At 47.5% G+C, this 14740-nt stretch overlaps 2 non-coding genes across 2 annotated transcripts; both read left to right on the top strand.

The window, feature by feature from the left end:
- TRNAT-AGU lies at window positions 101-174 on the top strand. The gene has a single exon. It is a non-coding gene; the product is annotated as a tRNA-Thr (tRNA).
- TRNAS-CGA lies at window positions 571-652 on the top strand. The gene has a single exon. It is a non-coding gene; the product is annotated as a tRNA-Ser (tRNA).

Below are 14740 nucleotides of genomic sequence, written 5' to 3'. Positions count from 1 at the left end.
TCACTGAAGCCCCGCAGCAGTTTTTAACCTGTCAGGTGGTTTTCATTTACTGACGCCCCCAAACAGCTGATCTATATCTAGACAGAATGCATACCTTATAGGCGCCGTGGCTTAGCTGGTTAAAGCGCCTGTCTAGTAAACAGGAGATCCTGGGTTCGAATCCCAGCGGTGCCTAAGGTTGGGGGTATATTATTGCCGCAAAACGGTGTCGCATTTCTGTCTCACCCTCAATGAAGCTTCTTACCGAATCCATTCCTATTTGAGGTTCCGTTACTGTGCACTTTTTCTGTGCATTTGGAGGCTCACCCCAGCTTTCTTGGACTAGAGTGCCGCGACATATCTTCGCCTGCCTTTAAGGGTATTGGGATGTGCAGTAAGATCTGGGCCCATTTTGTGCCGTGGTCAGGAAAAAGAGAATCAGAAAGCTGCCTCTTCCATAGGGCTGCTGACCGCCCGCGCCGCCAAATAGAGGCGCACGCGCACTGGCATTTTTCAAGACAGGCGGAGCCGACGCGAGAAGCAGGCATGTTGATAGGCAGCTATAGTTGCGCAGGTCCAGGGCCACACGTGGCTGTGATGGCCGAGTGGTTAAGGCGTTGGACTCGAAATCCAATGGGGTCTCCCCGCGCAGGTTCGAATCCTGCTCACAGCGCCACTGCTTTTGGGAATGGGTGCTTACTACCTCAGTGGAAAAAGCAGAGTTTTCCAGTGCCGATCTTCCCTTGGAATAAATCCCACTTTTTTTCTGAGACTCGGGGATTCAGCCACACATGACCGGTCCACGAGCGCCCTCTTGTGGGCCTCAAAATCCTGCCTCCAGAGGTTATGTCCTCCAAAAACCTTTTCACTGCCAATTTCAATTCAAACCTCCAACAAACAGGTGGTTTCTCAATGCAATTTGCAATCATCACGTCTCCCTGTCCATTCAACCTCCAACTCTCCTACAGGACTTCATTTCTATTCACATCAAACCATTAATCCCTTGATCTTCCTTCAGCTTTATCTCCTCTTTCACTGAATTAAAAAGGCATTCCAATAATCAAAACAGTATGGTACTGGTACAAAGACAGACATATAGCTCAATGGAGCAGGATAGAAAGTCCAGAAATAAACCCAGGCACCTATGATTAATTAATCTACAACAAAGGAGGCAAGAATATGCAATGGAAAAAAGACAGTCTATTCCATAAGTAGTGCTGGGAAAAATGAACAGCTACACGGAAAAGAATCAAATTAGAACATTCTCTAACACCACACACAAAAATAAACTCAAAATGGATTAAAGACCTAAATGTAAGACTGGAGGGAGACTATAAAACTCCTAGAGAAAAACATAGGCAGAACCCTCTTTGACATAAATTGTAGCGATATCTATTTGGATTCCTCTCCTAGAGTAATGAAAATAAAAACAAAGGGGACCTAATTAAATTTAAAAGCTTTTGCACAGCAAAGGAAACCATCAACAAAATGAAAAGACAACCTACGGAATGGGAAAAATATTTGCAAATGATACGTCCAACAAGGGACTAATCTCTAAAATATACAAACTGCTCATACAGCTCAATATCAAAAAACAAAAACACAACCCAATCAAAAAGTAGGCAGAAGATCTAAATAGACATTTCTTCCAAAAAGACATACAGAGGCCAACGGCTCAAGAAGAAAATGCACAACATTGCTGATTAATAGAGAAATGCAAATCAAAACTACAATGAGGTCCCACATCACACTAGTCAGAATAGGCATCATCAAAAAGTCTACAAATAATAAATGCTGGAGAGGGTGCAGAGAAAAAGGAAGCCTCCCATACTGTTGGTGGGAATGTAAATTGGTACAGCCCCAATGGAAAACAGTATGGAGGTTCCTTTAAAAAGCTAAACAAAGAGTTACCATACGATCCTGCAATCCCATTCCTGGGCATATATCTGGAGAAGGCTCTAATTGGAAAAGATACATGCACCTCGGTGTTCACTGCAGCACTATTTACATTAACCAAGACATGGAAGCAATCTAAATGCCCATCAACCAATGAATAAAGAAGATGTGTGTGTTCAATGCAATCCCTATCAAATTACCAAGGACATTTTTCACAGAACTCGAACAAATATTTTATTTTCTTGCCTTTTTGCCTTTTCTAGGGCCACTGCTGTGGCATATGGAGGTTCCCAGGCCAGGAGTCTAATTGGAGCTGTAGCCACCAGCCTACGCCAGAGCCACAGCAATGCCAGATCCCAGCCGCATCTGCGACCTACACCACAGCTCATGGCTACACCAGATCCTTAATGCACTGAGCAAAGCCAGCAGTCGAACCCGCAACCTCATGGTTCCTAGTCGGATTAGTTATTTCCTGAGCCACGACGGGAACTCCCCTTGAACAAATATTTTAAAGTTTGTTTGGAAGCACCTAAGACCCAGAATAGCCAAAGCCATCCTAAAAAAGAAAAATATACCTGGAGGAATCAGCCTCCCTGACTTCAGACTATACTACAAAGCTACAGTCATCAAAACCATATGGAACTGGCTCAAAGACAGAAATACAGATCAGTGGAACAGGATAGAAAGCCCAGAATTAAACCCAGGCACCTACAGCCAACCCATCTATGACAGAGGAGGCAAGAATATACAATGGAGAATAGACAGCCTGTTCAATAAGTGGTGCTGGGAAAACTGGACAGCCACATGGAAAAGAATGAAATTAGAATACTTGCTAACACCATACACAAAAATAAACCCAAAATGGATTAAACACCTAGATATAAGACCAGACACTATAAAACTCTTAGAGGAAAACAGGTCAACACTCTCTGACATAAATGACAGCAACATCTTCTCAGATCCGCCTCTTAGAGTAATGACAAATAAGAACAAAAATAAACAAATGGGACTTAAAAGTTTCTGGGAGTTCCCATCGTGGCGCAGTGGTTAACGAATCTGACTAGGAACCATGAGGTTGTGGGTTCGATCACTGACCTTGCTCAATGGGTTAAGGATCTGGTGTTGCCGTGGTGTAGGCCGGCGGCTACAGCTCCGATTGGACCGCTAGCCTGGAAACCTCCATATGCCACGGGAGCGGCCCTAGAAAAGGCAAAAAGACAGAAAAAAAAAAAAAAAAAAAAAAACTTAAAAGTTAAAGTTTCTTCACAGCAAAGGAAACCCTAAACAAAACGAAAAGACAACCCACAGACTGGGAGAAAATATTTGCAAATGAAGTGACTGACAAGGGATTAATCTCCAAGATTTATAAACACCTCCTACAGCTCCATACCAAAAAAACAAACCACCCCATCAAAAAATGGGCAGAAGACCTAAACAGACAATTCACCAAAGAAGACATACAGATGGCCACAAAACACATGAAAAGATGTTCAACATCACTCATTATTAGAAAAATGCAAATCAAAACCGCTGTGAGGTACCACCTTACATTGGCTGCAATGGCCATCATCAAAAAGTCTACAAACAGTAAGTGCTGGAGAGGGTGTGGAGAAAAGGGAACCTTCTTACACTGCTGGTGGGATTGTAAATTGGTGCAACCCCTGTGGAAAACAGTATGGAGATGCCTCAGAAAACTGAAAATAGAACTCCCATGTGATCCAGCAATCCCACTCCCGGGCATCTCTCCAGAGAAAACCATGACTCGCAAAGACACATGTACTCCAATGTTCATTGCAGCACTATTTGCAACAGCCAAGACATGGAAACAACCTAAATGTCCATCGACAGAGGAGTGGGCACAGAAGATTTGTACACATACATGATGGAATATGACTCAGCCATTAAAAGGAAAGAAATAACGGCATTTTAAGCAACATGGATGGACCTAGAAATTATCATGCTAAGCGAAGTCAGTCAATGAGACACCAACATCAAATGCTTTCACTGACATGTGGAATCTAAAAAAAAGGACACAATGAACTTCTTTGTAGAACAGATACTGACTCACAGACTTTGAAAAACTTATGGTTTCCAAACGAGGCAGGTTGGGGGGTGGGAGAATGCACTGAGGGTTTGGGATGGAAATGCTGTAAAATTTGGTTGTGATGATTGTTGTACACTTATAAATGCAGTAAAGCTCATTAATTAAAAAAAAAACTATTGCGAACCATCCAAAAAAAAAAGGTATGTGTGTGTGTGTGTACATATACACACATATACATACACACCACACATACACACACACAACGGAATTTTTTTTTTTTTTTTTTTTTGGTCTTTTGTCTTTTTTTGTTGTTGTTGTTATTTCTTGGGCCGCTCCCTCGGCATATGGAGGTTCCCAGGCTAGGGGTTGAATCGGAGCTGTAGCCACCGGCCTACGCCAGAGCCACAGGCACGCGGGATCCGAGCCGCGTCTGCAACCTACACCACAGCTCACGGCAACGCCGGATCGTTAACCCACTGAGCAAGGGCAGGGACCGAACCCGCAACCTCATGGTTCCTAGTCGGATTCGTTAACCACTGCACCACGACGGGAACTCCCACACAACGGAATATTACTCATCACAAAAGGAATGAAATGCCATTGGTGGTATCATGGATGGACCTAGAAATTATCACACCAAGTAGCCAGAGAAAGACGAATATCATATGATATCACTTACATGTAGAATCTTAAAAAAGAAAAAGGGAGAGATACAAGTAAACTTGTTTACAAAACAGAAACAGACCCATAGACATAGAAAACAAACTTGGTTACCAAAAGGGAAGGAAGGGGAGAGGGATGAATTAGGAATTTGGGTTAACATACACTCACTACTCTAAAATAGATAACCAGAGTTCTCTGGAGGTGCAGCAGGGTAAGGATCGGGTATCGTCACTGCAGTGGCTTGGGTGGCTGCTATAGGGCAGGTTCAGTTCCTGGCCCTGGAACTTCCATGTGCTGCAGGCACAGCCAAAAAAATGAAATAAAATAAAAACTTGCATGTGCTGCAGGTACTGCCAAAAAATAAAATAAAATAAAAATAAAAGTAGATAACCAGAAGGACTTACCGTATAGCACAGGGTGTTATGCTCAACATTTTGTAATAATCTGTAAGGGGAAAGAATATGACTATATCACTATCCTGTGATAAGCCATCATGGAAAAGATGTGAATAAGAATATGTGTGTACACACACACACACACACACGCTATATACATGTTTTTATACATATTAACGGAATCACTGTGCTGCACACCTAAAAGTAACACCACATTGTAAATCAGCCATACTTCCATGTTTTACAAAGGCCTTGTGAGGAGAGTGCCCTGCCGTCCCCGGCTGCACCTCCTTCCCTGAGTCTGTGACCACTTACTATTAGCTGTGGATGAACCGTTCCACCGAAGGCCAACCCCTGCATTAGCAAGACTGTCCCATTCCCTGTCGCCCCTCAGGGACACTGCTCTCTTTTCTTTCCTTTCTTTTTTTTTTTTTTTAAACTATCAACATTCCCCTTTTCTAACTGGATCATTCCCACCAGCCTGCAAATACACGGAAATTCATCTCCGGTTAGAACACGCAAGACGGCAAAAGCCGTCTTAACCCCCCCACCGCCCCTCCAGCGACCAGTCCTTTTCTTGGTTTCCTCTCCCGCAAAACGTGTGATCTGCGATCCCTGTTCCCAGCGCCTTCGTCCATTTTCCTTTCAACTCTCTCGACACAGGTGCCCCGACCCCCAAGCATCCAAACTGCTTTTGCGAAGGTTACACACTGATGACATCACATCGCTGAATCCACTGATCCCTACTTAGCAGCAGGTGACACAGACGCAAACTCTTCCCTCCTAGGAACCCTTTCGTCACTCGCTTTCAGTCTGCTGATATTCGGTCCAGGCGGTAGCGGCTCATTCGCCGATTCCTTTGCCCGATCAGCATCCTCAGGCTCGCCAAGGCCGAGGCATCCCCGGGCCTCGCTTCCCCAGCCTCTTCTCCTGGCGGGCTGTGTTCACGCCCTTGGTGATCGCCAGTCTCGTGGCTTAAAATGATCAACCTCTAATACATTAATACCATCCCAAGGTGTCACCTCTACGCGCCTGGGCACCACTGCCCACTAGGGTTTCTGCTGGGATATCTAAGAGGCAGTTGCAAAGTGAACATGTCCACACCAAAGTTTTGGTTGTCTCCCCCAGAGCGGCTTCACCTGCAGTTTTTCCACCTCCATAAATGCAAGTTCCACTTCTTCAGTCCGCCAGACAGACCAAAAACATCAGACTCATCCCCGACGCAGCTCTCTTTCACACACTCCTCATCAAATCAGTCAACAATTTCTCATTTAAAATATGGGAAAAAACTAACACCTGTTACTAGGTTACTACTTCACCCTGGTCCAAGCCACCCTCATCTCCCCAGATTACCGCAATAGCCCCTCAATTATTTCCTCATTGCTGCTCTTGTTCCTTGGTCCCCTACAGTCTACTCTGAACACACTGGGCGAAGTGATCCTTTGAAAACACAAATCAGAGTCTGTCATTCCCCTCTTTAAATCTCTCAGTAGATGTCAACCAGCTATAAGGGAAAAAAATAAAAATCATTAAATTAAAAAAATTCTCTCAGGAGTTCCCGTCGTGGCGCAGAGGTTAACGAATCCGACTAGGAACCATGAGGTTGCGGGTTCGGTCCCTGCCCTTGCTCAGTGGGTTAAGGATCCGGCGTTGCCGTGAGCTGTGGTGTAGGTCGCAGACGCGGCTTGGATCCCACACTGCTGTGGCTGTGGTGTAGGCCGGCAGCTACAGCTCCGATTTGACCTCTAGCCTGGGAGCCTCCATATGCCGCGGGAGCGGCCCAAAAAATAGCAAAAAAAAAAAAAAAAGACAAAAAAAAAATCTCTCAAAAGGGCATCAACATGAACTCATGTTTTTTTTATTTGTCTGGCTTTTTAGGCTGCACCCATGGCATATGGAGGTTCCCAGGCTAGGGGTCAAATCAGAACGATAGCGCTGGCCTCTGCCAGAGCCACAGCCACACAGGATCTGAGCCACGTCTGTGACCTACGCTACAGCTCACAGCAACGCCCGATCCGTAAACCACTGAGTGGGGCCAGGGCTCGAACCTGCAACCTCATGGTTACTGGTCAGATTCATTTCTGCTGTGCCACAATGGGAACTCCGAGATGAGCATATGATTTTTAACGTGTATAGTTATAGGAGGACATGCGTGCACATACACAACATATACGCATACTTCTATTTCCTAGCTCTGTCTGCTGAGAGAGCCTAGAAGGAATGACACACGGAAGTGATAAGCACACCAAGTGCCCAGATCTTGCTTTTACTAAATGCCATTTTCTACTGAAAGGAACCAGGGCTCCCTGGAGAAAGGGCTGACTCCAGGACTGCTGCTGGGGAATTACAAAACGATCTTAGAACATTTTGTTGTGCCAGAAAGTAAAGAAGGGCTCAAAAATACTGGGCGATATCAAAAAGACACAGCAACCAGCAGATGTAACTCAAGGCTTCCATTGGCTAAATCAAGGACAATCTCAGCATTCAAATAAATGATGATTGTGGGGGGTTCCTGTTGTGGTGCAGCGGTGGAAACAAATCAGACTAGGAACCATGAGGTTGTGGGTTCAATCCCTGACTTCACTCAGTGGGTTAAGGATCTGGTGTGGCTGTGAGCTGTGGTGTAGCTGCCGATTGGACCCCCAGCCTGGGAACCTCCATATGCCATGGGTGCAGCCCCCCAAAAAATAAATAAAATAAATGATGATTGTGGTGAATTATAATGGATTGAATCAAGTATAGAGCCCAACATTCCTATCAGTATAAACAAAAAAAAAAAAAAAAAAAGAGAGAGAGGAAAAGGGAAAACTCTTGTTACAGTAAACTGCCAACCAATACATGTACCTGCTGGAGTTAGAAATCATCCACGGGGGAGTTCCCGTCGTGGCGCAGTGGTTAACGAATCCGACTAGGAACCATGAGGTTGCGGGTTCAATCCCTGGCCTTGCTCAGTGGGTTAAGGATCTGGTGTTGCCATGACCTGTGGTGTAGGCCGCAGCTGCGGCTCAGATCTGGTGTTGCCGTGGCTCTGGTGTAGGCTGGCGCCTATAGCTCCGATTAGACCCCTAGCCTGGGAGCTTCCACATGCCGCGGAAGCAGCCCAAGAAATGACAAAAAAATAAAAAACAAATTGTTCATGGAATCTCAACTAGCAGGTAAACTTTTAATGAGGTACAAGCAGTCAAGAGTCTCAAAGTATCTTCCTACCAATTATACATTAGTTACCAACAAGAGGAAACTCTAACTTTACAGCGGAGCCGACTGGCGAACACCATTTCAGTCGCATGATCACAGTGAGTATCTTCACGTGGGGACAAAGGGACGTGTCTTCTGATGCGATGCACTGAGAAGGCTACCACATCACTTCTGTGACGATGCTCCCGCCCAAAATGTGCCCTGGAAGCTACCCGTGCAGAAACATCTGACAAACCAAACTGAAGGGCCATCTACACGGTAACCTTCCTGGACTCTTCAAAACTGATGGTCAAGAATCGTCAAGATTCAATGGACTGAAGAGGAGTTCCCGCTGTGGCTCAGCAGTAATGAACCTGGCTAGTGTCCACGAGGAAGCGGGTTCAATCCCTGGCCTCACTCAGTGAGTTAAAGGATCAGAGCTGTGGTGGAGATGGCAGATGTGGCTCAGATCTGGCATTGCTGTGGTGCAGGCTGGCAGCTGGGAACTTCCATATGCAGTGGGTACCCTTAAAAAAAAAAAAAAGAAAGAAAAAAGAAATAGAAGAGACATAACGAATTGCAGTGTAGGATCCTGCATTGGGAAAAACGGAGCTTTAAAGGATATTATTGAGCTGGAGAGGGTGTGGAGAAAAGGGAACCCTCCCACATTGGTGGCGGGAATGTGGGAATGTTAGTTGGTACAGCCCCTCTGGAGAGGAGCATGGAGCTTCCTCAAAAAGATTAGAAGCTGAGTTGCCATGTGATCCAGCAAGCCCACTTGCAATCCCACTCCTGGGCATGTATCCAGACACAACTATACCACAAAAAGATGCACCCCTATGAACACAGCGGCATTAGTCACAAGAGCCAATATTCGCAACAGCCAAGACGTGGAGACAACCTAAATGGCCATCAACAGATAAATGGATAAAGGAGGTATACACGCAATAGAATATTAGCCATAAAAAGGAATGAAATAACAGCATTGGCGGCAACATGGATGAAACAAAACTAGAGGTTATCATACTGGCGAAGCTAAGTCAGAAACAGAAAGCAAACACCACGTGATATCACTTATATGTAGAATCTAAAATATGACACAGATGAACTTTGATGAAACAAACAGACTGAGATTTAGAGAAAAGACTTGTGGTTGCCAGGGTGGGGGATGGAGTGGGAGTTTGGGGGTCACAGACGCAAAGTATTATGTATGGAATGAATCGTTAAACTAGGTCCTACAGTAACACAGGGAACTCTACTCAATATTCTGTGATAAACCCTATTAATGGAAAAGAATATAAAAAAGGAGCGTCGTGGCCCAGCGGAAACGAGTCTGACTAGGAACCATGGGGTTCAATTCCTGGCACCGCTCACTGTGTTAAGGATCCATCATTGCCGTGAGCTGTGGTGTAGGTGGCAGACGCGGCTGGGATCTGGTGTGGCTGTGGCTGTGGCTGTGGTGTAGGCCAGCAGCTATAGCTCCAATTAGACCCTTAGCCTGGGAGCCTCCATATGCTGTGGGTGTGGCCCTAAAAAGACAAAAAAAAAAAAAAAAAAAAAAGGAAAGAATATAAAAAAGACTATCTTGGAGTTCTAGCTGTGGCGCAGCAGAAATGAATTCAACTCGTACCAGTGAGGATGTGGGTTCCATCCCAGGCCTTGCGCAGTGGGTCGGGGATGGGGCGTTGCCTTGAGCTGTGGTGTAGGCTGACATTTGTAGCTCAGATTCCACTCCCTAGCCTGGGAACATCCATATGCCATGGGATGACCCTAAAAAGCAAAAATAAATCAATAAAAAGAAAAGCTAAAAAAAAAAGAATTAGTCACTTTGCCACACAGTAGAAATTAATATACTATTGTAAATCAACTATGTTCACATTTTTATTTTATTTTTTTATTTTTTGTCTTTTTGTCTTTTAGGGCTGCATCGGCAGCATATGGAGGTTCCCAGGCTAGGGGTTGAACTGGAGTTGTAGCCCCCAGCCTACACCACAGCAACACCAGATCCTTAACCCCCTGAGTGAGGCCAGGGATCGAACCAGAGTCTTCGTGGATGCTAGTCAGTTTCCTTAACCACTGAGCCAAGACGGGAATTCCTCCTTGAGTTTTACTAAAAAAAAAATTTTTTTTTAATTTAGGGCCACACCCACACATATGCAGGTCCCCAGGATAAGAGTGAATTGGAGCTACAGCTGCAGGCCTACACCACAGCCACAGCCACGCCAGATGCCAGCAACGACCATGCCTTACACCACAGCTCACAGCAACGCTGGATTCTTAACCCACTGATTGAGGCCAGGGATCGAACCTGAAACCTCGTGGGTACTCCTCGGTTTCGTTACCGCTAAGCCACATCTGGGTAAAACTCAGTTTTTAAAAACGACATCATTGGAAGTTCCCCTGCGGCAGGGCAAGTTAAGGATCCAGTGTTGTCACTGCAGTGGCTCTGGTGGCTGCTGTGGTATGGGTTCAATCCCTAGCCCAGAATTTCCGCATGCCAAGGGCACCACCAAAAAAAAAAAAGGGAGGGGAGAAGACACCACTGAAACACTTGAGGAAATTTAAGTACGGGCTGGCATTAAATAACAGTATTAATTTTAATATCCTAATAGCGACAGTTATTATACATCACCCGCTATTATACTACGAATGTCCTTGTTCTCAGAAACCACACTGAGTAATGAGGTCAAAGGGCCTCATGTTTTCCCTTTGCCCCCAAATGATTCAGAAAACAGATCTTTTGTATCTGTATTCTATTTGGGGGGAAGAGGTAAAGCAGATGGAGCAAATGTAAACGATTAATAGACCTGGGACAAAAGTTTACAGGAGTTTCTTGTATCCTTCTTCTTTAAGTTGAAATATAGTTGATATATAATCCTTGTACCATTTTTGTAATGCTTCTAAAAGTTTGAAATTATATAAAAATTAAAAGTTCCAAAACCGAAAAAGCCACGGGGAAATAAGCCCTCCAATGGCTTCACATTACACTCAGACGACAAAGTCCCTGCAATGGCCTAGAAGTTTCCACATCATCAGCCTCCACCTTGGTTGCTCTGATCTCACCTCCTACAGCTCCCGCACTTTGGGGCTCCACTCCAGAGGGCGCCACTCTGCCCCCTGCTGGCCTCTGCTCCTTTGACAAGCCTGGCAGCCTGTCCCTCTGGCTAGAAGGCTCTTTCCCCAGGTGTCCCCGTCGTCCTCGCTTGTGCCCTCGCCTCTTGAAAGTCACCTTCTCAACGAGTCTTTCCCTGATCTGACCGCCTGGAGTTGCAGTGTCCACGCTCTCCGCCTCTTCCTGGCCTCGCTCCTCTCCCTGACCCTCATCACCACCTGACACAGGATACATTTCCTGTGATGCTGCCCTGACCGTTTTCCCCACAAGAACACAGGCCCCATAAGGGCAGGGGCTGTTTTCTGTTTTGATTGGGGCTCCATAGGGTTCTTCCATCCAGATTCTTCCCTTGGCCCGGGAGCCTGGGCCTCCGACTTCCCCACCCCCACCCTCCAGGTCCCAACCCTCCAGGAACGCCCCCTTCCCAGGACCCAAGGGGTCCCCGGAAGCCAGCCTTCTCTTTGAAGAACAAAGAGGGAGGAGCCCTGTCTCGGATCCCAGGCCTGGGGAGACGTCGCAGCGTCACAGCCACAGCGGGGGAGGGGAAGTGGACACCAGGCCAGCTGTGCCATCTCAGTTTGTTCCCCGCCTCCCCCTCCCTGGGGCCCCAGCGCGTGTGGGGCACGAGCTCCCTTCCCCCAGCCCAGATGCAGCCCTGTGTCGAGGGGCAGCCTGGAAGAGGCTGGAGGCCCAGACAGCCAAACACACCACGTGCACAGACACAACCCCAAATGGACTCCTACACAGGCCCTCGCTGACAGAGAGGCTGCCATCCGCCCAGAGACCCCCATCCCGGACCCTAGAAACCTGGGGATGGGCGTGGGGGAGGATGCTCTCATAGCCACGATGGCTGGAGAAAAATCACCCACCCCCAGAACAAGTGGTCTCAGGTCTGGGGGGGCCTGAAGTGCCTATAACTGCTTTGAGGGGTGGGGGAAGGAGGGGAGAGCTTTTGAAGACAATATCATCAAACTAGGTAGCGAAAAATATTTGGAGTGAAATAAGAGATCACAACAACTTACACACTGAAAAAGCTGACAATGCCAGAACAATCAAAAAGTCCAGAAAAATAACTTACGGGTGTTAATTGATTGTCTGCATCCCTCTATAATAGTCTCTACAGGAGGGCTACTTTGTAGATTTCACATCTCGTTTTTCCTCTCCAGCCATGGACCTAAGTGACACTGACGTAAGTGACATGGACATAAGTGACAGTGACAAGAGCCCCTGGCTGCATTCATCTCATGTGTGCCCTCTGGCTCCGCACCTTCACAGCACCAGGCCTAGCAAGTGGGACAGGTGGTAGGGTTCCCTGGAAGCCGTTCCTGCACCAGGATGGCTGGGCACCCCATTAACCGTATCACCGTCCACACATCCCCAGCTGCCCACGGCCACTGCAACGCCCGGGGAAGGGGAGACGGAGGGGAAACTGGAGTGAAAAGAGACAGTGGTCTTTACCATTTGTGGTTAAAATACCTTCCTTTTGCACATTTTAACAGAGGGATACGGCCCTGTGATCACGTTGCTGGCAGCCTCCCAGGGGCCTGCTAAGGAACGAGTCCTGAAGGAAATTTCAGCTTCACAATGAATTCACCTCTGAAATTATAAAATTTTTTGGCCGCGCCCATGGCATGTGGAAGTTGCGGGGCCAGGGATTGAACCCCCGGCAGGGCAGGGACTCCAGCGACCCCAGACGCTGCAGGAACAACGCCAGATCCTTAACCTGCTGCCCCACAAGTGAACGCCCAAAATTACAATTTTTGACCCCACATCTTTAAGGGACTTTTCACTTGCCTAGAAATCCTATTCTATCCTCAAAGGTTTGTTTCTCTACTCTCCAAAATGAGCATTTCACACCTTCTCTCTCTCCAAAGGACCTGCAGCTCTCTCCCCTCCAGCAATGAACTTGACTCGCTCTTCTTCGAGAAAATTGGAGGGACGAGAGGGAACCTGCCTCATCCTTCCCACACCCTGTCTTCCGACTCCCGTGGGCGAGCTGTCTCCCCATGACCGGAGGCGACTTCCCCACCTGGGCGCGAGTCCCCCCACCCCGAGCATCAGACCCTGTTAGTCCCACCAGAAGCACACACCCTCACCTCTCTCTTGTGCTCTGGCTGCCACCCTTTTTTTTTTTTTTTTTTTTTTTTTTGGTCTTTTTTTGCCATTTCTAGGGCCGCTCCCATGGCATATGGAGGTTCCCAGGCTAGGGGTCGAATCGGAGCTGTAGCCTCCGGCCTACGCCAGGGCCACAGCAACGCAGGATCTGAGCCACATCTGCAACCTACATCACAGCTCACGGCAACGCCGGATCCCTAACCCACTGAGCAAGGGCAGGGACCGAACCCGCAACCTCATGGTTCCTAGTCGGATTCGTTAACCACTGCGCCACGACGGGAACTCCTGCCACCCATTTTTGCACAACTTGCCAGGGCTGTGCCTACTACGGCCCCTGTCTGCCTGTCCTCACATCCCGCTCTCGCCTCACCCACAGCCAGTATGTCAAATTCCCCCCAGGTCACCCGTGATTTCCAAGATGCCCGACTGTGTGGTTGCCTCGCTCCCTTCTGACCTGGCCTCCCAGCAGCTTAGCCAAGAGCTGACTGCTTCCGCCTCCTTTGCACCCTCTTGTCTTGGTTTTCAGGTCACCCCATTGCCCTGGTTCTCTGATCCCTGGATCCCTTTGATAAGTCCTCCTCCACTTGCCCTCTGAGCGTCAGGAAGCTTCTCTCCCCAGGCACTCCGGTCTCATTGCCTTCAAAGCCATCTATCTCCCAAGGCTCCTCTGGGTTTACCCTCCAGCTCTGACCCTCAAACTTGTATGTCCCTGGCCTACCTGTGACCCCATACCCTAAGGGGACTGCCACCAGCCTGGCTTAAAGTAGAATGCCCGCTTTCTCGCCCAAACCTTTCCCTGCTCCCCTCCCTGCCACCCCTGTGCTTCCCATCCCAGTAAAGGCACCACCATCCACCCAGGGCCTTAAGCCAAAACCCCAGACGTAACCCATTTCCTTTCTCTCTCCACGGCCACCACCTCAGCGTAAGCTGTTCAAACAGCTGCGGCAGTACCGGGCCCTCAACCCGCTGTGTCAGGCCGGGAATCGAACCTGGCCACCTCAGACAACGCTGGATCCTTAACTGCTGTGCCACAGCAGGAACTCCTCTTTCCTTTTTTAAAACATCTGCGACTACTTGAACCTGATGAAATCCCTTAGCACTTGGTCTAATTTGTAACTGAACTTGAAGTTTTGGTTCTACTTCCCGATACATACGCTCAATGCCTGTGCTATTTATTTGGACAAAGTTAAACAGAGCTTGACCCTTCTCCAGCTATAATGAACTGGCCATCTGCAAGTTCCCAGGCTAGGAGTTGAATTGGAAGTGTAGCCACCGGCCCGTGCCACAGCCACAGCCACGCTGGATCCGAGGGCATCTGTGACCTACACCACAGCTCATGGTAACGCCGGATCCTTAACCCAC

The sequence above is a fragment of the Sus scrofa genome, chromosome 12 (genome assembly GCF_000003025.6).
Source record: "Sus scrofa isolate TJ Tabasco breed Duroc chromosome 12, Sscrofa11.1, whole genome shotgun sequence".
NCBI classification, from domain to species: Eukaryota; Metazoa; Chordata; class Mammalia; order Artiodactyla; family Suidae; genus Sus; species Sus scrofa.
Note: the sequence above shows the minus strand (reverse complement) of the source record. Positions and strands in the feature narration are given on the sequence as shown.